The sequence below is a fragment of the Gasterosteus aculeatus genome, chromosome Y (assembly GCF_964276395.1).
Source record: "Gasterosteus aculeatus chromosome Y, fGasAcu3.hap1.1, whole genome shotgun sequence".
Taxonomy (NCBI): Eukaryota; Metazoa; Chordata; class Actinopteri; order Perciformes; family Gasterosteidae; genus Gasterosteus; species Gasterosteus aculeatus.
This window is the reverse complement of record NC_135709.1, coordinates 21,398,057-21,424,457: the sequence shown is the minus strand read 5'-3', so window position 1 is coordinate 21,424,457 and position 26,401 is coordinate 21,398,057. Positions and strand designations below refer to the sequence as shown.

Sequence of the window (26,401 nt, the reverse complement as noted above, 5' to 3'; positions counted from 1 at the left end):
TGTTTCTCGTCATGAGTGGCAGAAACTCTTCTCATTTTGAGACAAATGTATATTAACTAAATATCGCAGCCCCCTGTTGTGTGAAACCCAAACGCACACGGTTGATAACCTCTCCAGCAAAGAATTACCTCATATTCTTTATTGAGTCAGGCAGTAATATGTTCCCCTGTAGTGCGCCAACACCACAATTTGAATCAAATTCCCTGCTAGATTTGTCAGTAGCTGAATTCTGAGCATACTGTATGAATGTTGAGGATCTACGTAATTAAGAAGATAACAGGGGGAATATAATACAGGCCCTTTTTAAAGTGCTTTTCAAATCTCAGTGTCAGTGTGGCTGACTGAGGCTGCTGAAGTTCATTTGTCATTGCCTGAGTCACTGTAGGGAGGCAATGACAGAAAGGGAGAAGGCTCAGCAGACCTCCAGAGCAACAATATAATATTATTTAAGCGAGGTCACAAATCCTTCAGTATGTCTACACTGGGGAAAGAGGGATGGGCGCCTCGTTCCTTTTAGGGAATACGGTCGTAGACAGGAGGCAGTAATTAAATTGACAAAGAATTAAGTATTAGTTATTAAAAGATATTATATTTCTATTTTTCCCATTTATGTCCTAAAGTAAAGGGTTTTGACTGCTCACAACCCACAAAAGTCTCCATCCTCACGTCGTTCCGCCCACAAAACCTTTACATGTCGATTGTGACCCACTCCCCTGGTTTAGTGTTCTCTGACCTTGTTCTGATACCTAGCAGTGGATTATTTCTCTCAATCAAGATGTATTATGTAACCACTAGCCTGAGAGGATTATAGAAAAATATTACAGAATGTAGTCCAACGAACCATTAAGACGCGGCCCTACTTTCTGTCGTGTGCTGCGTAAATAGCAATCTCCCATAACCAACATCACAGGATGAAGTTCCTGCCATTACTACACTTATGATGACAACGATGGTGATGATAGTAATATAATCTTTAGCAAGCGAGACTTGGATAAATACATTCATTACATGTTTCAAAGTTACATTAGAACTGTGGCGAGTCTCATCCGATCCCACTAGAATGACTACGGACAGCAGGGAGGAGAACAGTCTTTATTTAGATTTTGATGGCGACAATATGACAATCTGGCTATTAACCGACTATAGTCGTCGAATGGATTAGAAGCAAGTGAGCGACCGTTGTTGTGTTCAAATTATTATTTTCACAGATTTACATTAAGCGATGCCGCCTCGCATCGTTCCCCTCATTCATCCCATCCCAGCGTACGGATTACAGTTTGATTACATATAAACATATTTATTAATTAGCGAAAGTCGAAAACAACCATGAACCTCTATCGGCAGGATTAAAACAGATTTAGTGGCTGTGTTGAGGAATTTAAACAACTCTATTCCGTTAAGAAAGTCAATCCAATTGAATTGTCTGGACAAATGCTGCACTTTTAATTAAATAAATAATCAACTATAAGGCACCATCCATGTGTTGTTGATCAATCAGATATGTCAGCATTGTGATCTAAAGTGTATACGTGTATTTTCCATTCATTACTGTGGATCCTCTTTTTTCCTGTCACTTTGATGTTGCGCTGTTTGAAGCCTTAGAGTCATAAATTCATGTACGCTGACAAACCTATCAGCATATTTCCCAGTTGCAGTTTTCCATGGCTGACTGGGGAAGTTCTCATTTTATGGGTCGGCTTATTAGACAACAAGTCGTCCGTCTAGAGAAAACAGCAGCAGCAGCATAGGGGGCGAGGAAGGTGATGATAATGATGACACACTCTGGGAGTACTAGGCTCTGTTAGCTTTATTTTCTGATGGATTCTTTCTTCCAAACCCACCACCGCTAACAGAATATTCTTAGCACTCCCCAGGCATATTCTGTAGGTGGATAACTCTTTATGTTGCTTTATTTTTGTTATTAACAGTCATACGTAGCTGCACTGTGTAAAGGTGCAGTGATTACTTTCCTTGCTAATTGGTTTCCTGACCACCTTCCCCTAGGAAATTTTTATGCATTTAAGCACACCGCAGATGCCTCACAAATTGACTTTAAGCATGATTAAGCAAATTGTTTTTCAATGAACTATGGAAAGGCATCTTGTATTTGCATCAAGCATGCCGTACACGTAAACAACACAGGAATATTTGAGCCTTTTTCATTTTAATCTCAGTATTTTCTTTTTGTGAGACTCATCAGAGAGAGAAAGCCTCCCGCCCGCAGCGCTGGATGACATCATAGCTCCCAGAGCTGCATGACCGAGTAGAGAAAGTTGGAAAGACAGCGGGAAAGGGCCTGCAGGGAAAAAAGCGCAGCCTCCCACGCCATGCCGGTCCAGCTACACCGGACCACATGCCACCCTATGCAGCCAAGCCGTGCCATTCTTGATTCCCCTGTGGGCAAACAAAGACCCCTTTCAGCCCAGTCCCCAGTGTGGTCGTGCAGAGCAGAAGCAATCTGTTCCTCTCGGCTGCTCGCTGGGAAGTGACCCAGCCTTTTCCTTGCTACAGCTTTGCAGGTTCGTGCAGCGCTCCACCAGCAACGCGGTTTCTGCTTTTCGAATTCTCCGCTTGGTCCCGTCCGTCTTAAAAAAGTCATGAAGACTATAACAATATAAAAACTAATGGTTATGACACATTTAAGGAATATTGTTTATACTTTCGACTTTATTTTGTCACTCATCTCCGCCATCGGTTATGGAAGATGAGCAGGAAAGTTGATGAATGAGCAGTACAGAGTTTAGAAATGATAACCTTTCAGCCAGCTTTCACCTCGCAATATAAAGGCACAACACATGTAACCATTGATGTGCACAACAAAAATGGTATCTGAAAAAATCTAAATCAGGTGTGGCAATGTAGCAATTCAAACACCATATGTTTTACAAAACAAAAGTTGGTTACGTAAATTTCATAGTTTTCATAGTTTGTATTCTGGCATTTGTTACGGACCTGCCTGCTCCTCCTCCTCGTTTTGTCTATTTGCATCTCCCCTACAGGTGAGCGGAGCACAGGTGTGACGGGTTTCCTATGATTCCTTCCAGGAACACCTGGGATGGCTTTATGTATCCTGAGGGGTTTAAAAGCTGGGGAGACCTGGTGGAAGGAGGGCTGCCGCTTCTCCTTCTCTCCCGCACCGTTTTGCAGATTTTGTTTCCTTTTACATGACTTTTCATATACCCTGATTGCATACGCTTTCAGTTCTCCTGACTAACACTTATACTGACTTTATTTACTTTACGTTGCTCATTCGTTGTCCTTAATAAACGGTATTTTCTTTCAATCAACTCATCCGCGTGGTCTTCCCTCTCTGTTGCATGGCCAGGCACAGGCAGAATGTAACAGAATTGGGGGCTCGTCCGGGATCTTTCCAAAACGACGTCGGTAAATATATATATAAAAAAAAAATATATATATATATAATAATTTATGCGTTTGAATGTATTGAGACCGTTTCGTTTAGGTGCGTCTGATTCGGAAAGTGCTTTTGATCGTTCATTGATTTGAACGTGTTTTTTTTGGGAAGACTCATGCGGATTAAGGTGAAAATCAATTGCGTTTGGAACAATTGGTTTATTTATTTATTTTGTTGGTGCGTGAGAGGAGGAGAACAATTAGGTAAATTTGTACCTTGGCCGTCGTTAAAGTAGGCCAGGTTGAAGTATTGGCGGTGAGCGATTGTTTGACAAGTGTAGGTCTGCACTGCGCGTCAAGATTGATTGATTTGATAAAGTATTCGATAAAATTATCAGAGCTTTACGAGTGCCTGTTAGTTGTAATGTTTGTTATTTTAGTTTGTTATTTTTGTGCTATCCTGGGCAGAGGGCACCGTCGTGGAAGCCTTCTTTAACGGCATTTTGTCGGGGAATTTAAGGCTCCGCTGATATAGTGTAATAAAAATCTCTGTCCTTGGGATATGCATGAAGAGGATCGCTATTTTTTCTTTCTTTTTACAGGGCAGCTCTGTTTTGTCTCGTCTGATGCGCAGTGTGGTAGCCACATTTGCATTGGGAAAAGGTGAGCTTGTTATCTTTATTTGCAAGAATTGTATGGGGTAAAAATCGTTTCATTTGTATGGCTAGTTTGGAGGATTTTTTTGTTACTCCATCCGTGGAGGTTTTGAATAATTTGACAAAGGATCAGTTGCGCCGGGTTTGTGACCATTATGGGCTTGACTTAGGTTTACCAAGAACAGCAAAATTAGCCCAGATTAGATTGTCCGTTCAGGCTGAATTGGTTGTTAAGAATATTTTGTCACCTGAATCTAAAATTATGGATGATTTGGGAGAAGCACTGTCGACACCTCATTCGACAGGGTGTTCTAAGGTGGCGCTCACGTTTGAGCAACAAAAGGTGTTGCTAGAAATGCAACAGGAAGAGAGAGAAGCTCAACGTGAGGCAGAACGTCAAGAGAGAGAAGCTCAACGAGAGGCAGATCGACAGGAAAGAGAAGCTAAACGCGAGTTAGAGATGGAAAGAATAAAAAGTGAACGTGATGTGGCGTTGGAACGGCTAAGACTGAGTGCTGAAGGTAGGCTTCCAGTTGATGGGGAGGAGGGTCCTGCTCCTAGGGAGTCTGTGCGTTCCCCTGATATATCTAGCATGGTTAGGTTGCTGCCAAAATTCAATGAAAGAGATCCAGATATTTTCTTTTCTTTATTTGAGAGTGTGGCTGATGACCGTGGCTGGACTGACTATGAAAGAACGTTGCTAATCCAAAGTGTTCTTGTAGGTAGAGCGCAAGAAGCGTTTATTGCTTTGCCTGTACCAGATCGAAAAAAGTATGTCAAAGTAAAAGAGGCAGTGCTTAAAATGTATGAATTGGTTCCTGAGGCTTATCGTTTGCGGTTTCGCAGCTGGAGAAAGGGAGAAAAACAGACTTATACAGAGGTAGCGAGGAAATTGTACAGCCACTTTAATCGTTGGTGCTCCGCGGTGGGAGTCACTACTTTTGAAGAATTGTCTAACCTGATTGTTTTAGAACAGTTCAGAAACATCCTGTGGAAGCCGCAGTTGTGGCTGACGATTTTGCTTTGACACATAAGTATAGTTTAAAAGACACAGGTCAGATTTATCAGGAAAAACGTTTTGGACGTTTCAATAGAGCTTTGGGGTCTTCTTCTTCGGGTTCATTTGAGTCACCTACTCAGAGTAGAGTAGATTCACATTCCAATCAGTCACACAGAGGTGCTGTGAGTTTTCGCAGAGAATCTAGGTTTTCTGCGTTTGCACCTGCCAGTCAGGCTAAGAATGATGCTGATGTGTGTCGATACTGTTTGGAAAAGGGGCACTGGAAGAGAGACTGTCCTGTGTTAAAGGGGAAAAGTCAGAGAAAGGGTACTGAGGTTGTTAGGGGGGTCACACTTGCTGTATCTGAGCCTGTTAGACCTGCTAAAGTTGTGATGGGTGAGACCGAGGTTAAATCTGAAGGCATTGTGACGCCATTTCAGCTATCAGGCCTTTGCTCTGTTGGGGCCAGTGAGAGAAACGGTGGACCTGACTCAGTTGTGCCTGGGGGAAGTGGTTATTTTCCTTTTGTTACGGATGGGTTAGTTTCACTGGTGGGTAGTTCCAACCAAGTGCCAGTTAAGATACTTAGGGACACAGGGGCGTCTGAGTCTTTTATCTTGGAGTCTGTATTGCCTTTTTCTGCAGACTCTAGTACTGGGAACAATGTTTTAGTCCGGGGGATTTGGTTGCAAGTTGTCTCTGTTCCATTGCACAGGATTAATCTGCAGTCGGATTTGGTGCTAGGGGAAGTAAAAATAGCAGTTCGCCCTTCTTTACCAATAGTCAAGTCAAGTCATTTTATTTTGTATAGCCCAGAATCGCAAATTACAAATTTGCCTCAGAGGGCTTTACAGTCTGTACACATACAACATCCTCTGCCCCGAAACCCACCATCGGCACAGGAAAAACTCCCCAAAAAATGAAAAAACCCTTACAAGAGGAAAAAAAGGGAAGAAACCTTAGGGAGAACGTCAGAGGAGGGATCCCACTCCCGGGATGGACAGACTACAATGGATGCCATGTGTACAGAATGAACAATGTATAATACATGCAATTCCTATGACAGAAATGATTCAAGTAATTGTGAGTAGTAAGCCAGGCGCACAGCAGGACCACTGCAGGGGCAACCACCATCAGATAGAACCACCATCCACAGAATCCTGTGGGGAGGGAGAGCACAGAGATTTTAGGAGAGGGTAATGTCGGTTTATGAGTAAAGTAATATGATTAATATCTAAATAATGATGATGATGATGATGGCAGCAGCAGGCGTCAGCATGGCCACGGTAGGTGTCAGGACCAGGGTCCCGAAGGAACCACGATCTACGGAGACCTGATAGGGGCGAAAGCACAAAAAAAACTCCCGGAAAGAAGCTGAATTAGTCATGTGCATTAATAAAACTTGAATTATGGTAGAACGAGAGCGTAAGAGAGGAGCTTGGTGTGTCCTAAGAATTCCCCCGGCATTCTAAGCCTATAGCAGCTTAACTAAGGGCTGGTCCGGACTAACCTGAGCCAGCCCTAACTATAGGCAGAATCAAAGAGGAACGTTTTAAGTTTTACTTTAAAAGAGCTGACCGAATCTGCCCCCCGGACTGAAAGTGGAACCTGGTTCCACAAAAGAGGAGCTTGATAACTGAAGGCTCTGGCCCCCAGCCTACTTTTTAAAACCCTAGGAACAACAAGTAACCCAGCATCTATGGAGCGCAGTTGCATTGTAGGGCAATACGGTGTTACAAGCTCTTGAAGATACAACGGTGCCTCACCAGCAAGTGCCTTGTAGGTGAGGAGAAGTACCTTAAAATCTATTCTTGATTTAACAGGGAGCCAGTGCAGAGAAGTTAATACAGGAGTGATATGATCCCTTTTCTTAGTTCTTGTTAATACACGTGCTGCAGCATTCTGAATCAGCTGGAGAGGCTTAAGAGATTTATAAGAGCAGCCTGATAACAAAGAATTACAGTAGTCCAGTCTGGAAGTGACAAACGCATGAACTAATTTTTCTGCATCACTTTGAGACAGGAAGTTCCTGATTTTTGATATGTTACGTAGATGAAAATAGGCAGTCCTTGAAGTCTTCTTTATATGCGAGTTGAAGGTCATATCCTGGTCGAAGAGAACTCCCAGATTCCTGACGGTGCTGCTGGGTACCAGAGCAATTCCATCCATAAAAACTGTATCACGCGACAGCTGGCTTCGAAGGCGCTCTGGGCCTATCAGGATAACTTCCGTTTTTTCTGAGTTTAGCATCAGGAAGTTGCCGGTCATCCAAGTTTTGATGTCTCCAAGACATTCTTGGAGTCTAACTAACTGGTCCGTCTCTTCTGGCTTGATCGACAGATACAGTTGAGTATCGTCTGCATAACAATGGAAGTTTATGCGGTGTTTCCTGATAAGATCGCCCAAAGGAAGCATATAGAGGGTAAATAAAATCGGTCCAAGTACAGAACCTTGTGGGACTCCGTGACCAACATTGGTGGTCTTTGAGGATTCACCGTTTACAAGCACAAACTGGGATCGGTCCGATAGGTAGGATTTAAACCAGCTGAGTGCAGTTCCTTTGATACCAATTAAATGTTCTAGTCTCTGCAACAGGATACAATGGTCTATGGCATCAAATGCGGCACTGAGGTCCAGCAAGACAAGAAAAGAGATGAGTCCTTGGTCCGATGCAAGTAGAAGATCATTCGTAATTTTCACCAGTGCTGTTTCTGTACTGTGATGCACTCGGAATCCTGACTGGAAATCCTCGAACAAAGCATTGTTTTGTAGAAAGTCACATAATTGATTTGCGACGGATTTCTCAAGGATCTTAGAGAGGAAGGGAAGATTAGAGATAGGTCTGTAGTTAGCCAACACCTCTGGAGCAAGAGTAGGTTTCTTAAGAAGAGGTTTAATTACAGCTACCTTGAAGGACTGTGGTACATGTCCTGTCAACAAAGACAGATTCATAATATCTAATAAGGACGTGCTAACTAAAGGAAAAACTTCCTTAAGCAGTTTGGTCGGAATCGGATCCAAGAGACAAGTAGAAGATTTAGACTTTGAAAAGAAAGAAGTCAGTTGATCAAGGTTGATGGAAGAGAAGGCATCCAAACAGGCATCAGGCCCCACTGCTGCATCCAAGGTTCCTACATCGGAGGACAGGTCGGCACTGGTTGAAGGCAGGAGACCATCAATTTTCTCTTTGATAGTCAGAATCTTATCATTGAAGAAGTTCATGAAGTCGTTACTAGTGAGGTCCAAAGGAATACACGGCTCGACAGAGCTATGACTCTCTGTCAGTCGGGCTACAGTGCTGAAGAGAAACCTGGAGTTGTTTTTATTTTTCTCTATTAATGATGAGTAATAAGATGCTCTTGCGTTACGGAGAGCCTTCTTATACGTTTTAGGCTGTCTTGCCAAACTAGCCTAGATCCTTCTGATTTGGTGGAACGCCATAATCGTTCAAGCTTCCGCACAGTTTGCTTTAGGTTCCGTGTTTGAGGGTTATACCACGGTGCAGACTTCCTTCTTGTTGCTATTCTTCTTTCCAGAGGAGCAATAGCGTCCAGCGCCACTCTCAAAGAGCCTGTAGCAGTATCGACAAAATTATCGATCTGAGACGGACTGAGGTTCTCACAGGAGTCTTCTTGTATCTTGAGGCAGGGCACTGAACTTAGAGCAGAAGAAATGGCTTCTTTAAATAAGGCTACAGCGGTATCCGATAAGCGTCGACTGTAGAAACCTTTGGCAGGAGGAGGTGGTTCTGATAGTAGAAATTCAAAGGTTATCAGACAATGGTCCGACAGGAGAGGGTTCTGTGGAAAAATTGTTAAATGTTCAATCTCAATCCCATACACAAGAACCAAGTCGAGAGTGTGGTTAAAACAGTGAGTTGGTTTATTTACACACTGACAGAAACCAATTGAATCTAACAATGAAAGGAATGCAGTACTAAGGCTGTCGTTGTCGACATCCACATGAATGTTAAAGTCACCCACAATAATTACCTTGTCCGTTTTAAGGACCAAACTCGTTAAGAACTGTGAAAATTCAGAAAGAAATTCTGAATAAGGACCTGGGGCCCTGTACACTATTACAAAGAGAACCGGCTGGATTATTTTCCAGGTCGGTTGCGAAAGACTGAAAACCAGGCTTTCAAATGAGTTATAATCCACCTTAGGTTTAAAGTTTATTAAAAGGCAGGAGTCATAAATAGCTGCCACTCCCCCCCCTCGGCCTGTGCCTCGGGGAATATGAGTATTAACATGACTCGGAGGAGTCGCTTCATTTAAACAGAAATATTCCCCATTCAACAACCACGTTTCAGTAAGACAAAATACATCAACATGGTGATCTGATATTAGTTCATTTACCAAAACAGCTTTAGATGACAGAGATCTGATATTCAAAAGACCCCCTTTAATTCTCCTATTTTGTTGCACTATTGCATTATTAGTTTTAACTTTAATTAAGTTATTTACTACAACTCCTCGGTTGTTTACCTTTAACTTAGATAAGTGTGTCCGTGGGGCAGACAAGGTCTCTATAGGGTTCATTATGCTGAGTGACTGCTCAGATTGAAGCGCAGAGAAGTGTGTAAGACTGCGACTCTGCTCCCTGGTCTGAACTCTGGGTCATGGATTAAGTCCACTAAGAAACTGGGTCAGGTTCTTAGAAAGAAGTTCAGCTCCGTCCAAAGTGGGATGGATGCCGTCCCTCCTAATCAGACCAGGCTCTCCCCAAAACGTCTTCCAGTGATCAACGAAGCCCACATTATTTACTGGGCACCACCTCGACAACCAGCGGCGGAATGACGACATGCGGCTATACATGTCGTCACTTGTCAAGTTTGGGAGGGGGCCAGAGAAAACTACGGTGTCCGACATTGTTTTAGCGTATGTACACACCGATTCCACATTAACTTTAGTGACCTCCGAGCAACGTAATCGGGAGTCATTACCGCCGACATGTATTACAATCTTACTGTATTTACGTTTAATCCTTAGCCAGCAGTTTAAGATAAGACTCAATAAAGGGCGTCCATCTTCTTTTAGGTAACAACCTGGCTGTAGAACGTGTCTGGCGTGATGTACTGCCCCCTGTAATTGTTAACAATGTTCCTTCTATTCCAGCCGACAGTGATGTTGGTGGTCAGAATTTGACTGTCTTTACAGCTTGTGCCGTGACACGGGCTATGAGTCGTGCCTCTAATGATGATGTTTCTCAGAGTAGAGAGTTTAAGTCTGTTGTTGTGCCTAATTTACCACCATCTCTCTCTCATAGTGATTTTGTTGCAGCTCAAAAGGAGGATGCAACATTGAAAGATCTGTTCGTTAGGGTGTTAACGCCTGTGGAGTTGCGAAATGCATCGCGAGGGTATTTTATTCAGGATGGGTTGTTGATCCGGAAGTGGTCCTCTCACACTGACGACGGGGTTGATGATCCAGTGTTTCAAGTGATAGTACCATGTAAGTTTAGAGACCTGGTCCTACAGACAGCTCATGGGAATGTAGCTGGGCACTTGGGGGTTAGAAAAACCTATGACCGTCTTATGAAGTACTTCTATTGGCCTCGCATAAAGAAGGATGTGGCAGCCTTCATTAAGACGTGTCATGTATGCCAGTTGACGGGGAAGTCAAATCAGGTGTTAAAGCCAGCTCCACTTTACCCTATTCCAGCTCTAGGGAAACCATTTGAAAATTTGTTAATTGATTGTGTAGGACCATTGCCTTCATCTAAGTCAGGGGGTGTTTACCTGCTGACGGTAATGTGTCAGTCTACCCGGTATCCCGCTGCCTATGCGTTGCGTACAATCACAACTAGGTCGGTGGTGAAAGCCCTTTCACAGGTTATTTCCATCTTTGGTATCCCTCACACTATACAGAGTGATAGAGGCTCTAACTTTACGTCACGCATGTTCAGAGAGGTGCTCGAGCAGTTGCGTGTGAAACATCAGCGTAGTAGTGCCTATCACGCCCAGAGCCAAGGTGCTCTGGAGCGTTTTCATCAGACACTGAAGTCGCTTCTCAGGGGTTATTGTGTCGAGCTTAACAGAGACTGGGAAGAGGGACTCCCATGGTTGATGTTGGCGGCACGAGAGGTAACCCAGGAGAGCACGGGTTTCTCGCCTAATGATCTGGTCTTTGGACATAGAGTTCGGGGGCCTTTAGCGGTCTTACAGGGGAAGCTGAAATGTCCTGAGTCTCCTGTTAATTTGTTCGACTACGTAAATGGTTTTCGTCGTAGGTTGTTTTTAGCCTGTGAGATGGCGACAGACAAACTTACAAAAACCCAACAGAAAATGAAGAGTCGGTATGACCGTTGAGCTGAGCCAAGGGTGTTCAGTCCTGGGGATCAGGTATTAGCATTATTACCGATAGCAACATCTCCGTTCCTTGCAAAATATACAGGTCCTTATAAGATTGTTCGAAAAGTGTCAGACCTCAATTATTTACTTTCTACACCCAATCGTAGGCGTTCCACTCAGCTCTGTCACATAAATCTGTTGAAGTCCTACTACAGCAGGTTTCCAGTCTCTGCGGCAGCAGAGTCTAGTGACCTGGTTATTCCAGTTTCTTTAGCCGCAGTTGTCGGGGCTCCTAGGGCCATTGAGACTCCCTACATGGGGGCAGAAAGTAGTGGTGAGGATGTGGTAGGACCTGATGACTGTGTGCTGAAACCTCGTCTGAGGAACTCTGAGAAACTGGCAGAGTTAAATACATTGTTTGGACATTTGCCAGGGGAGCGTGCATCAGAACTGTCGTCTTTGTTGTCTGATTTTCCTTCTCTATTTTCAGATACACCATCATGTACTCATTTAATTGAGCATGATATTGATGTTGGTGATGCAGAACCAATAAGACAGCGGTTCTATCGGGTGTCACAAGACAAACAGCGACACCTAGAGGCAGAGGTGAAGTACCTGTTGGAAAATGGTTTGGCTAAGCCTTCCTATTCAAGTTGGGCTTCACCCTGTATATTGGTCAGTAAACCTGATGGGACTAATAGATTCTGTACCGATTATCGTAAATTGAATAACATCACAAAATCAGATTCTTTTCCACTCCCAAGGGTTGAAGATTGTGTTGATCGGGTAGGATCAGCAAAGTTTGTGAGTAAATTTGACTTATTGAAAGGATATTACCAAGTCCCATTGTCATCTCGAGCTCAGGAAGTTTCAGCCTTTATAACACCATCTGGGTTATATTCCTATTCGGTTATGAGTTTCGGGTTACGAAATGCTCCAGCCACATTTCAACGACTTATGAACCGTGTTGTTTCTGGGTTGCAGGGATGCGCTGTGTACCTCGATGATGTGGTTGTGTATAGCGAGGAGTGGTCTGAACATCTGGACCGTATTCGGGCTCTCTTTTCTAGGCTTGTTGCTGGCCTCACTGTAAATCTAGCCAAGTGTGAGTTTGCCCAGGCTACAGTTGCATACTTGGGGAAGATCGTAGGGCAGGGGCAAGTGAAGCCGGTCCATGCTAAGGTGGTGGCTATTGATAAGTTTCCTGTCCCTACCAACAAAACAGAGTTGCGGCGGTTTTTGGGCATGGTAGGGTATTACCGCAGCTTTTGTTCAAACTTTTCTACAGTAGTAGCCCCTTTGACTAATCTGTTAAAAGATAAAGTGAAGTTTGAATGGACTGTGACCTCTCAAACTGCTTTTGATAATGTCAAGTTGTTGATGACTTCTGCCCCAGTTTTGATGGCACCCCGTTTTGATCAGCCTTTCCAGATGCAGGTTGACGCAAGCTATGTGGGCGCTGGTGCGGTGCTCCTGCAGAGTGATGAGCAGGGAGTGGATAGGCCAACATGTTACTTCTCAAGAAAGTTTAATTGTCATCAGTTGAATTATTTGACTATTGAGAAGGAAACATTGGCGTTAATCTGGGGTCTACAGCAGTTTGATGTGTATCTAGCTGGGGGCGCTGTTCCTATCACTGTCTACTCGGATCACAATCCACTGACATTCCTCCACACTTTAAAGAGTCCTAGTCAGCGCCTTATGCGTTGGGCTTTATTTTTGCAGCCATACAATTTGCACATACGGCACATTCGGGGCGTGGACAATGTCATGGCTGACGCTTTGTCCCGTGCTCCGGGTGGGCTGGAGTGAATGCTTTGCCTTGGCCTCTATCTCTCTCTCTTCCTGTTTCTCCACTCTTCTTCCGCTTAATCTCCTTAAATGTAGCTTTCCAGGTACCGGGATTTGCGGGAGCTCTTGGTATGCGGGAGGGTGATTGGAGCTGCTGGAGAGTAGAGTGGTTTTTGGCCTGTGGACAAAAGGGTTCCTGTGTCCAGTCCATGTGAATGGGCTGTCAACATACCGAAACGAAAGTTAAGTGCTCATTTTGAGTTTATAGAAATCATTTTTTAAAAATTAAGAATGTTTTGTTATTTTGTTGTGTGGGGTTTCGAACATTTTTTTTGCAGAGGCCTTTAGGCGCCTCTGTCTTAAGGGAGGGGGTGTTACGGACCTGCCGGCTCCTCCTCCTCGTTTTGTCTATTTGCATCTCCCCTACAGGTGAGCGGAGCACAGGTGTGACGGGTTTCCTATGATTCCTTCCAGGAACACCTGGGATGGCTTTATGTATCCTGAGGGGTTTAAAAGCTGGGGAGACCTGGTGGAAGGGGGCTGCCGCTTCTCCTTCTCTCTCGCACCATTTTGCTGATTTTGTTTCCTTTTACATGACTTTTCATATACCCTGATTGCATACGCTTTCAGTTCTCCTGACTAACACTTATACTGACTTTATTTACTTTACGTTGCTCATTCGTTGTCCTTAATAAACGGTATTTTCTTTCAATCAACTCATCCGCGTGGTCTTCCCTCTCTGTTGCATGGCCAGGCACAGGCAGAATGTAACACATTGCAGTATCCATCAAATACATCACACGTCGTACGTTGTTCCCATCCTGCGGCCTTTAGTCTCGAATGAGGTGGATTCTGTTATGAACGGTAGCTGAAAGTCTCTCTCTCTCTCTCTCTCTCTCTCTCTCTCTCTCTCTATATATATATATATATATATATATATATATATATATATATATATATTTATATACAGTATAGAGAGAGACTTTTCTACTAAATCCCCCCATTGTTTTGATGGTTTATTATGCTCCAGGACCAGTACTGGGCAGTTTGGACCAGTGTTCACCTTTACTCCCGTCCTCCCCCCTGGGGGGTGATCTCACATCTCCACTCTGTCAGTCAGCAGACTCTCGTTCCTTTTTACCTGCAGCATCAATCCACGGCCCTCATTCAGTCACTCTCTGCAGTAGTCAAGGTGTGCAAAAAGCCTCGACCTACGAACTGAGAAAGCTTTTGAACCCCCAAGACATTTTAAGGTTATCAAGGACACATTTTATTTCCGGTAGAATGAAGTAAATTGAAGCGTTGTGAAAATCGGTTTTTACTCGTAAAGCAAAGAAGATCCATAGGTGAAAACATGGAATTCTGATGTATTTTTCTTTATTCTCAGCTCTCATTTAGCTCCTCTACCGTGACAGATTGTGTTCTGCCAAAATCAGTAACCCTCTCTTTGTCTTTTTGTCTTATTGTGAGAACCAGTCAATACTTTAGTATGATGTATTTGTCAGAGGTTATTGACTTGTTGTTTTACAACAGTCACATTTCTCCTGGTTCACTGGCAATTATCAGAGCACAGAACAGAAAAACACAACTTATTTTTCATTCCCCTCAGGGTTGACGAAAGACTAATCTAGCAATACATTAAGGAATATATTAGCTTTGTGGATGTTGCAAACCTTGAGACTATGGATAAGCTCGAAGAGAATACCAAATATTTTCTTTAAATAATCCCTTTCTTGTCTCTGACAACTTTCTTACTTTGGCGTTCTTAGTTGGAGTCGGGTATTGAAAGGATAAAAACAAGGAGCTCTACATTTTCTGTCACACAGCAGGCTTTTTCCATTACAATACCGTGGGAGGGAGTCTCAAAATACCCAGTGAAGAAAGGGGTTATTTTAAAGACCCGTGCGTTCCATTGTGTAGATGTAGTTATTGTAATTGGAGGTTTGAAATTGTTCATGCTTACAGTAAATTGGTAAATAAACTTGCTGCCATCTCAGGGTTTGACTTCCGTAAGATGTAATGTTTTCAGTATCTTGTTGATGTTCTCTCTTGTAGGCATTACTGAATCATTTCTGGTGTATCTTTCTGCGTGTTCATCATCATATGTATATGTCTGCATTTATGCAACTCCCTAAAAAAGTCCCTTTTTCTAAATAAAACCAAGACTAAAACAAAAAGCCTCTAGACTCATACATACTCCAAAAGGCGACCAGTGTTGGGTGCCGTTGTGGCTCACTGGGTGGAGCGCACACCATTAAGCCTGAGTCCTTTCCACAGTTGAAGTTTGGCCCAGGGTCCTTGCGGCATGTCAACTCTCTCCCCTCTCTCTCTTTCCCCTGCGTCTCCTATCCGTCTCTCTACATCAGATGAAGCAGAATGATGATGACTGGCATGACAGTGATTGAAGTCTGACGGGAGCAGACCTGAGAGAATGTCTGCTGTCACTGACAATGTTCTCGTTGCAGATTTTTTTTTTTTAATGGCGACGCCAATGAATGTTGTGATCCTACAGTTCAGTTAAACAAGCAGAACTGCATTATCTTGTCTTCTCCTCGGCCTGCATGTAAAGTGTACGTCCAGCTGTTGTCTGATGTTTCAACATGGTATAATAGTTTCGCATGGTAACATTGGTTTATTTTAACGATATTTGTGTGTGCGTGGGCGCAATGTTATGATCTTTCAGTGTCAAATTAGTGGTAAGACAATCATTCAACTGGTTGAGCAAATAATAACATAGGTTGTTCTTCTTTTTCAATTCTTTGCCCAAATGTCCCCAATTCCAAAGTGTTTTACAGTGCGATAGAAAACAAACACTTCCACTTAATAACATTTCTCCTTTGAAACGATTTCAATATTTTATTTGCTAAGCTATTTAGAGTTGTGTCTCACTCACTGTTTTTCATTTGAAGTCTGCCACATCCAATTCAATGCCTTATGTAAGCTGCGTGGGAGATGAATTTGAGACTGTTACTGAAGAAGAGTTAGTGCTATCTTTACATTGTTTATGTCCAAAGAGCATGCATTGAAGAGTAAGGCCTTGAGTAAGAGAGGCTGATAAGATGTGCTGCTATGGGATACTGCTGTTGCCATGAGACTGTCGGACACAGGTTTGAAAAACAGCTCTTTTTTTGAGAAAAGTTGAAACATATATATTAATAACAACGACTGCTGAATGATATTATACAAAGCCTTCTGCTATGATCATGCATCATGCAGTGTTCTCATTGCAGGCAGCTGTAAAAGCTTTTTTTTCTTCAGATTTGTGCTTGAATCACTCGTTTCTTGTGGACTGCTGTCTTATCAGTTTGTCCCTCTGGGTTTGTGTTTAATTGTGTTGAGTAAGTGACGGTGGGAATATCCTCAGATCATCAGTTATGGGGTCACACAAAATGACTTTTGTCTACTAAAAACCAATTGACCCAGTTAACCACGGCACACTTAAAGATATATAATTACATTACATTACATTACAGGTCATTTAGCAGACGCTTTTATCCAAAGCGACTTACATTACACTTTAAACCCATGGCTATTTCACATTTTTGCCTGGGGAGCAATTAGGGGTTAGGTGTCTTGCTCAGGGACACTTCGACATTGTGTTATATGTTATATTCCTGCATACAGGCAGAAACTAAAGCTGTGCAAACCTGTGGTGAGGGAATTCAAGACCTGGACCAGTGAAGCGCTGGAGGATCTTTGGGCGTGCTTTGACTGCACAGACTGGGATGGTTTCAGGACTGCTACTGACAGTCTGGATGAGTTCACAGAGGCTGTAACTTCCTACATCGGCTTCTGTGAGGACAGCTGTGTACCATCATGCACCAGGGTGAGTTACAACAATGACAAACCCTGGTTCACAGCGGAACTCAGAACACTACGCCTGCAGAAGGACCAGGCATTTAGGAGCGGCGACAAAGGCTTGTACACAGAGTCAAAATACAAATTTAGCAAGGCGGTGAGATGCTAAACGACTGTACTCTGAGAAACTCCAACAACAGTTCTCAGCAAGTGACTCTGCTTCGGTTTGGAGAGGCCTCAAACACCTCACTAACTACAAGCCAACAACCCCCCACTCCATGAATGACCTCCGTCTGGCAGACGAGCTGAATGAGTTCTACTGCAGATTCGAAAGACAATGTCCTGATCCCATCCCCCACAGCTCAACCAACCTGCTGCAGTCCCCCTCCCCTCTCTCCCCCAGCCAATCAGGTGCTCACGCCTCTTCAACTATATCACCTTCCCCTCCCCCACCAGCAACGACCCTCTCTATTAACCTGTTCTTTAAAAGACAAAATCCCCGTAAGGCAGCCGGTCCGGACTCAGTTTCCCCTCACACCCTGAGGAATTGTGCCTCAGGGTGGTCAGCTGGTCAGCATTGTGCTTGCTGCTTCAAGGCCTCCACCATCATCCCTGTTCCCAAGAAGCCCAGGATCACAGGACTCAATGACTACAGGCCCGCCACCCTGACCTCTGTAGCCATGAAGTCTTTTGAACGACTAGTCCTGACCCACCTGAAGTCCCTCACCGACCCCCTCCTGGACCCCCTGCAGTTCGCCTACAGAGCACACAAGTCTGTGGACGATGCTGTCAACATGGCCCTCCACTACATCCTCCAACATCTGGACTCCCCAGGAACCTACGCCAGGATCCTGTTTGTGGACTTCAGCTCTGCCTTCAACATCATCATCCCGTCTCTGCTGCAGGACAAACTCTCCCAGCTGCACGTGCCCGACTCCACCTGGAAGTGGATCACAGACTTCCTGTCTGACAGGAAGCAGCACGTGAAGCTGGGGAAACATGTCTCAGCCTCTCGGACCATCAGCACCGGTTCCCCCCAAGGCTGCGTTCTTTTCCCCTCTACTCTTCTCCCTGTACACCAACAGCTGCACCTCCAGCCACCAGTCCGTCAAGCTCCTGAAGTTTGCGGATGACACCACCCTCATTGGATTGATCTCTGGTGGGGATGAGTCCCCCTACAGGTGGGAGTCTGGCCATCTGGTGTCCTGGTGCTGTCAGAACACCTGGAGCGCAACGCTCTAAAGACAGTGGAGATGGTTGTGGATTTCCAGAGGAACAGAGGCCCACAGTGTGATACCCTGTGTGACTCCCCGTCACTATTGTGGATTCCTTCCGTTTCCTGGGCTCCATCATCACCCAGGACCTCAAGTGGGAGCTGAACATCAGCTCCATCACCAAGAAGGCTCAGCAGAGGTTGTTCTTCTTGAGGCAGCTGAAGAAATTCAACCTGCCAAAGACGATGATGGTCCACTTCTACACGGCCATCATGGAGTCCATCCTCTGCTCCTCCATCACCGCCTGGTACGCTGCAGCCACAGCCAAGGACAAGGGCAGGCTGCAGCGTGTCCTCCGCTCTGCAGAGAGGGTGATCGGCTGCAATCTGCCATCCCTGGCAGATTGCAGGTTGTTCGCTTCCAGGTCTCTGAAGCGAGCTAAAAAGATGGTAGCCGACCCCTCTCACCCCGGACAAAACCTGTTTGTGCCCCTTCCATCTGGCAGGAGGCTGAGGTCCATCAGGACTAAGACCTCTCGCCACACCAACAGTTTCTTCCCGTCGGCAGTCATCAACAGAGCCCGGTCCCCCACTGACTGACTCTGACATTCCACCGGTCACTCCCCTTCATACTGCACATGTCACTTTAACTGTTATTTTTCACTTTGTCGTCACTCGTCACTTTGTTACTTGTTCGCTAGTGCATTTTATGCTTAATATTTTTAAACTTTTTTAATATTTTACATTTTTGACTTTATTCTCTTGTTTTATACTAACCCATAGCCTTATTCTACTAACCCATTGCATTAGCATTTAATTTTACTCTATTTTATTACTTGTGCACTGCTGTCTTGTCTATTGTCTATTGTTACACTGTCTACTGTCACGCACCAACCGCCAAGACCAATTCCTTGTATGTCTGTCATATTTTGGCAATAAATGTTTCCTGATTCCTGATATGCAAACCCAGATATTACTGTGGTACACACACTTTGCAGTAAATCAAATAATTAGACCATGGTGGCAAGCAACTTTTGGTTTACTGGCAATGACTTCCTCAGTGGCTCCACACTGCAAAGTCCCTCTGAATAGCAGGTGAGTCTACGAAGCAAACCATATTCAATCTGGATGTGACTTCATCAGCAGAACTATTAAAGTAAAGCTTCCGCCTACTCAATACAGAAAAGCTTGAATTTGCTTTAAATTATTCTGCTGCATTTGTCTCTTCTTGCTCACTTTAATGTATCGCTTTACAGCTTTAACTGTATCTTGCTGTCAGATGTCCAGTTTTACACGGCACATCTTGTACATAACGTTGGGTTTTACAAACCCAGGTTCCTTAAGCCATCAATATGCTGCACTGTGCTATTTATTTTCTCCTTGTGCATGATTTTTCTGCAGGGAAAGTAGTTGGAGAACCTGTCTGCAAAATATTTGTTTCATCACAGGCTGCATTTGCCGTTATATAAAAAGGTTCAATTTCTACGCAACAACTCATGCATGGCCTTTACTACAGAGATAAATTAGTTAGAGTAGTGAAACAGTTTTTAATTATACAACAGTGGTGGAGGCTCTCCAAACACAGAAACTGTTTATATTTTATCAAGAGATCTGCAGATATACTAAAGACAACCACTATAAAAAAAAGAACCAATGAGCCACATTTGATGGTGTCAGCAAGCTTTTTGATTCTTTTAATTGGTTCCCTTTCAAGCAAATGATAACATTGCAGATGATAACACCAAGCTCATTCCGTGACCCCACAGTCTAAACAAGCCTCATAATTTCACTATTATCGATATCTCTGCAGGTGTGGTGAAAAAAGACCTTAAAGATCTTAACTCTGTAATCTAACTCTGAGTTTATTTATTAAACTGTGCTGGTCAACATTGGATCCAGTTTGCTGATGATTTGAATGTTTTGGACCAGGTAGCTTCAAAGTGGACTGACTTATTGTGACAAAGGAGCAGGGAATTCCACGAACAAAAATCTCCATTGATGGAGGGATATTATTTCTGAAATGGTTACACATTTTAGAATTCTGATATATTTAAATGCAATATTTGTACTATTTAGCTGTGATCCATTTTGAAAAGATGGCAAAAGCTCCATCCCAATCTCCTGTGACTTCATATTCAATCAGCCCACTTGATAAAAATAGGAGAGGCCGCATGTGGGAAATATCCCTCTCCAATAATGACGGCAAAAGAACAAGAAGTCAGAAGGGAAATTATATTTTGACAGTAAAAATATAACTGTGTCTGAAAACCAGCGGGTCTGCGCTCTTACAGAGAGGGATTTTGCATTATCAGCTCAGCATCACTGATAATCCTCCCAAACAGACGGCCTCCTGGTAGTGAAGCAATTAAGCCTGATGGGCGTCCACCCATACTGAAAAGAAAGAGCCAGAGGTGAAGACTGCCTTTTCCTGAAGGGAGGGGAATAGCTTGGAACAGCGGGGGAAGCACCAGCTGGGTTAACTTGTCCAGAGCTGAGAAACATTGTGGAAGTTATAGCACGCAACAATTACAGGACCATGTTGTGCACCTTTGTAATGGTAACTTATCACAATGAACCTGCTCTGGTTCTGTTGGGGACTTATGTTCTCAAATGTTATTTATAAAGATGAATGAAAAGAAGAGTGAATGCTGAAAGGCTTTAACATCTTCCCCTACCAAGGAATCCAATAGTGCTCATGGCTATTACGCTGATAAACGGCAGACATTATTGTTTCCGACGAGTCTCTGACAGAGACTGGAATGTGCGTATCTGGTACGACGTGTCGTGCCTTTGGGCGAAACCTACATCCAGCTACGATCACACTGCACACCGTGAGATTGCCCGGTTTGCGTGTCGCGTATAGAGGTTAACAGTGCATGAGGATAAATGTCAGGTCTGAAGGGCCGATGCAGTCTGAATTAGCGATGCTAAGTCATTGCCCGGCAGCCTTTCACTGCACGGGGGGAGACCCCACCGGCGCACCACCAAAGCTGTGCAGACGCAAGCAAAATGAAGCATTGTTTGTTTTGGGGGGTATTTGTCACACTTTTTAGGATGCAAACATACCTGTTGTGGGAGGAACTCCACGCTTACTAAAATATGTAGCGTGTCTTAAGTTCATAAATGTATATGGTTCTGGTTAATATTACTGTTACGTAGGCCAGGGTTGTAGTTGTAGTTTCGGGGAGCACAGGAAGGGGAAGTTTAGTTCTGACTAGAAAATGACCGGGTGTTGTGGAATGGCGTGGCTGTGGCCGACAACAGGCAACAATAAACCCGAGTGATAAGAAACTGGCTCTTTATTGACACGGAACGTTCAAGTTCAAAAACAACCTTGGTTGACCAAAGTGCTTAACAAGCTCGAAAAGCAGCGATACAATAAAACACAGACAGAGCACAATGTACAATACAAAATATCTGACAGTAGAGAAGAATAAAGTCAAAATATCAAAGCTCAACTTGAATTAAAAGCCAATGAATAATAGTGGGCCTTAAGCAGGGACTTGAACGTTGCAATGGTCCGAGCTGTTCTTACATGGATAGGTAAACTATTCCAGAGGTTTGGAGCAGCCACTGAAAAGGCTCGGTCACCTCTGGTTTTTAACCGGGATCCAGGCACAACAAGGAGCATCTGATTAGACGACCTCAGTGCTTTGATAGGTGTGTGGACATATAAGAGCTCCGACAAGTAGGAAGGCGACGACCCATTTAAAAATTTAAAAACAATTAATACAATTTTAAATTAAATCCTGAAACAAACAGGAAGCCAGTGGAGGGTGGCCAAAGCCGGTGTAATGTGGTTGCATTTTTTTGTCCTGGTCAAAAGTCGAGCTGCTGCGTTCTGGATTAACTGCAAGCGACGAAGGGATGACTGATCCAACCCAACATACAGTGAGTTGCAGTAGTCTAAGCGGGACGTAATGAATGTATGTATGACTCTCTCAAAGTCTTTGCGTAGCAGGTAGGGCTTGACTTTAGCCAGGAGTCTCAGCTGGAAGAAGCTAGTTTTGACAACAGAACTAATCTGTTTGTCAAGTTTAAAAGCACTGTCAAAAATCACTCCCAGATTTCTGGTAAAAGGACGAATTTGGGAGCCTAAAATACTGAGAGTATCTACACAGGCACTGAGATGTTCAGCACGTCCAAACACAACAAGTGTTGTGCTGACCAGCTGTCTCCGGTGTTCACTGACATCTTCAACACCTCCCTGGAGACATGCCACGTACCAGCCTGCTTCAAGGCCTCCACCATCATCCCTGTCCCCAAGAAGCCCAGGATCACAGGACTCAATGACTACAGGCCCGTCGCCCTGACCTCTGTAGTCATGAAGTCTTTTGAACGGCTAGTCCTGACCCACCTGAAGTCCCTCACCGACCCCCTCCTGGACCCCCTGCAGTTCGCCTACAGAGCCAACAGGTCTGTGGACGATGCTGTCAACATGGCCCTCCACTACATCCTCCAGCATCTGGACTCCCCAGGAACCTACGCCAGGATCCTGTTTGTGGACTTCAGCTCTGCTTTCAACACTATCATCCCGTCTCTGCTGCAGGACAAACTCTCCCAGCTGCAAGTGCCCGACTCCACCTGCAAGTGGATCACAGACTTCCTGTCTGACAGGAAGCAGCACGTGAAGCTGGGGAAACATGTCTCAGCCTCTCGGACCACTAGCACCGGTTCCCCCCAAGGCTGCGTTCTTTCCCCTCTGCTCTTCTCCCTGTACACCAACAGCTGCACCTCCAGCCACCAGTCCGTCAAGCTCCTGAAGTTCGCGGATGACACCACCCTCATTGGACTAATCTCTGGTGGGGACGAGTCCGCCTACAGGTGGGAGTCTGACCATCTGGTGTCCTGGTGCAGCCAGAACAACCTGGAGCTCAACGCTCTAAAGACAGTGGAGATGGTTGTGGATTTCCGGCGGAACAGAGCCCCACCCTCCCCCATCACCCTGTGTGACTCCCCCGTCACTATTGTGAATTCCTTCCGTTTCCTGGGCTCCATCATCACCCAGGACCTCAAGTGGGAGCTGAACATCAGCTCCATCACCAAGAAGGCTCAGCAGAGGTTGTTCTTCCTGAGGCAGCTGAAGAAACTCAACCTGCTAAAGACGATGATGGTCCACTTCTACACGGCCACCATCGAGTCCATCCTCTGCTCCTCCATCACCGTCTGGTACGCTGCAGCCACAGCCAAGGACAAGGGCAGGCTGCAGCGGGTCATCCGCTCTGCAGAGAGGGTGATCGGCTGCAATCTGCCGTCCCTGCAGGACTTGTTCGCTTCCAGGTCTCTGAAGCGAGCTAAAAAGATCGCGGCCGACCCCTCCCACCCCGGACAAAAACTGTTTGTGCCCCTTCCATCTGGCAGGAGGCTGAGGTCCATCAGGACTACGACCTCCCGCCACACGAACAGTTTCTTCCCGTCGGCAGTCGGGCTCATCAATAGAGCCCGGTCCCCCACTGCCTGACTATAACACTCCACCGGTCACTCCCCCTCATACCGCACATGCCACTTTAACTGCAATTCATCACTTTGTCACTTGTCACTTTGTCTCTTGTCTGTTACTTGTTTGTTAGTGCACTTTATGCTTAATATTTTTCTTTTTTACTTTTTAATATTTAAATTTTGTAAACTTTATTCTCTTGTTTTATACTAACCCATAGCCTTAGCCTTATTCTACTAACCCATTGCATTAGCATTTCATTCCACTTTATTTTATTACTTGTGCACTGTTGTCTTGTCTGTCTACTGTCGCGCACTAATCGCCAAGACAAATTCCTTGTATGTTTGACATATTTTGGCTAATAAATGTTTCCTGATTCCTGATTCCTGAACAACCTCGGTCTTATTGTCATTAACAGAGAAAATTCTGATCCATCCATACTTTGAGATCACTCAAGCAGTTTAACAGCGGCTTGATAGTGTCCTTATTGTTTTTTACAGGCAAGTAAATTTGTACATCATCAGCAAAACAATGGAAAGAGATGTTGTGTGTTTTTAAAATGGACAGAGGGGCAACAGATGAAGAGCAGTTACCAATGTGGACAGAAAAACTGTCAAGTAGGATTCAAACCATTTTAAGGCTATATCTGTAATGCCAACACTTTGCTTGAGTCGGGATAAAAGGATAGAGTGGTTGACAGTGTCAAAGGCAGCAGTCAAATCTAAGAGCACTAAAACAGCAGAATTTCCTGAATCTACAGCTAAGAGGAGGTCGTTGTAGACTCTTAGAAGGGCAGTTTCAGTGCTGTGGCGGGGCTTAAAGCCAGACTGAAACTTTTCATGAATACTAAAATCATCTAAAAATGATTGAAGTTGCTTAAAAACCACCCTCTCCAAGACCTTAGATAAAAAGGGTCATTTAGAAATAGGTTTAAAGTTAGACAAAACTAACGGATCCAGATTTTTCTTTTTTAAGAGTGGTTGCACAACAGCATGTTTAAAAGCGGCTGGAACACACCCTGAGCTGAGAGATGAGTTAACCAAGGATAAAATACTGGACCCAACAGTGTTAAAAACATCTTTAAGTAAGCGTGCAGGGATACTATCCAGTAGGCAGTTAGCCGGACGACGCTGTTTGACTATGTCAGAAAAAAGGTTTAGTGAAACTGGCTCAAACTGCTGAAAGACAGCTGGGCATGAAAAAGTAACAGAGGGGCCATTGGAAGAAACAGCGGATGAAAAGCTCAGGCCAGCAATTTCATCTATAAAATGTTTCAGGAAGTTTTCACGTAACAATGTGGATGGCACAGCACAGTCATTTTCACAAGGATTAATAAGTGAGTTAAACACTTTAAAAAGAACCTGAGGCCTCTGGGTGTTACTAGCAACCAGGTGAGATAAATAATGAGTTTTAGCAGATTTAACTGCTCCCTGGTATTTATGTAATAAATCTTTTAAAATTTGAAGTGACACTTAGAGTTTGTCCTTCTTCCACTTTCTCTCAGCTGTTCTGCAAGCCCGTCTGAGAGAGCGGATATTTTCATTCAGCTAAGGTTCTTTTAGAGGTTTTATGCGTTTCTCCCTCAGTGGGGCAACAGAGGCAAGTATCTCAGTACAAGTAGAGTCAAAGATGCTGACGAGTTCCTCCACATTAAGAAAATCACCAAGATTGTAAAGAACTGAGTTTTTAAAAGCAGCAGAAAACTGTGAGGCAGTTTGAGGGTTAATTGCTCAGACACAGCACGCAGGGGAAACAGACAAAGTGTCCAAGCAGGGGACAACCATAGTAAATACAACGGGTAGGTGATCTGAAATGCACGTGTCGCATATTTCACTAATGGCAACATCTAAGCCATATGATGCGTATGTGTGTTTAAGTGAAAGCTTTTGTTGTGTTCTCAATTGCTCTGTGATGTCCACGAGAGCTTGTTGTTGCTCCGGTGTGTGTGTGTGAGTGTGAGTGTGCGTGCAGGGAGTTAGTGCAGAAAGCGTTTCTTCATTGCAGGCTGCGGTGTGTGTGTGTTTTACTTCCCTTATCATGTGAGGCCTCAGCATGGTTGCCGTCTCCCCCTCACACGCAGCCTCCTCCCCCTCCGCCTCACGTCAATCGGAATGTGCGTTGCCACCCCTTCCTCGTCTGGCCAGTCCACGCCCCCATCCTCTACGAGGTGCATTTTGTGGACATTCTCTGTGCCAATGTCCCTTTTCGCCACAGCGGAAACACGTATCATAGTCATTGGGTGGAGACAGCTGTGATCCCTCCTGGTTCCAGGAGGAGCGTCCCCTCGTCATATCCCGACCACGCCCCCTGAATCCGCCCCGTTGGTTGGGATCCCGTGGGCGGTCGTTTCTGGCAAGTTGAGTGACAGCTTGGAGCATAGTCAGTTGGGCGAGTTCAATCTGACGTGACCGCCGTTTCCCCTCGTGGTCAGTTCTCTCTATGTCCATGGATTGCGCATGCGCAGCATGTTTCTTTACATCCGCGAGTCGCGAGTCTTCCATTCCAGCCACAGAGCGCTGCACATTCATTTTTATGTCGGGTAATAGTCCATTCATGAAAGCATTCTTCAGGTGTGATTCCCACGTCCCCAGAGCGTCTCCTAACGCGGCGGGTTGTGGAATGCCACTGTTAAGATTAAACACTGTGAGAAGTCTTTGGTAGTAATCATGGACGGACTCACCCGCTGCCTGCTTGGTATTATTGATGGGAGTCATATCCACTTTGTCAGGGAACAATGTCTTTATGCCGTCGCTCAAAGCCGTGAGTGCGTCTCTGTACGGCTTATTTTGATTTGAACTCCATTCAACATCGGCCGCACTGGTGTCTCCTGCAACCAGCTGGTTGAGCTTTTGGTAGTGAG

General features: G+C 44.5%; 1 protein-coding gene and 1 long non-coding RNA gene across 6 annotated transcripts in view; both read left to right on the top strand.

Moving 5' to 3' along the window:
* Nucleotides 1–26,401, top strand: part of LOC120812584 (FERM domain-containing protein 5-like) — a 73,137-nt gene that overhangs the window by 13,275 nt on the left and 33,461 nt on the right. The window lies entirely within an intron of this gene.
* Nucleotides 2,712–13,809, top strand: LOC144391296 (uncharacterized). The gene is made up of 2 exons (XR_013455208.1): nt 2,712–3,065; nt 13,198–13,809. It is a non-coding gene; the product is annotated as an uncharacterized LOC144391296 (long non-coding RNA).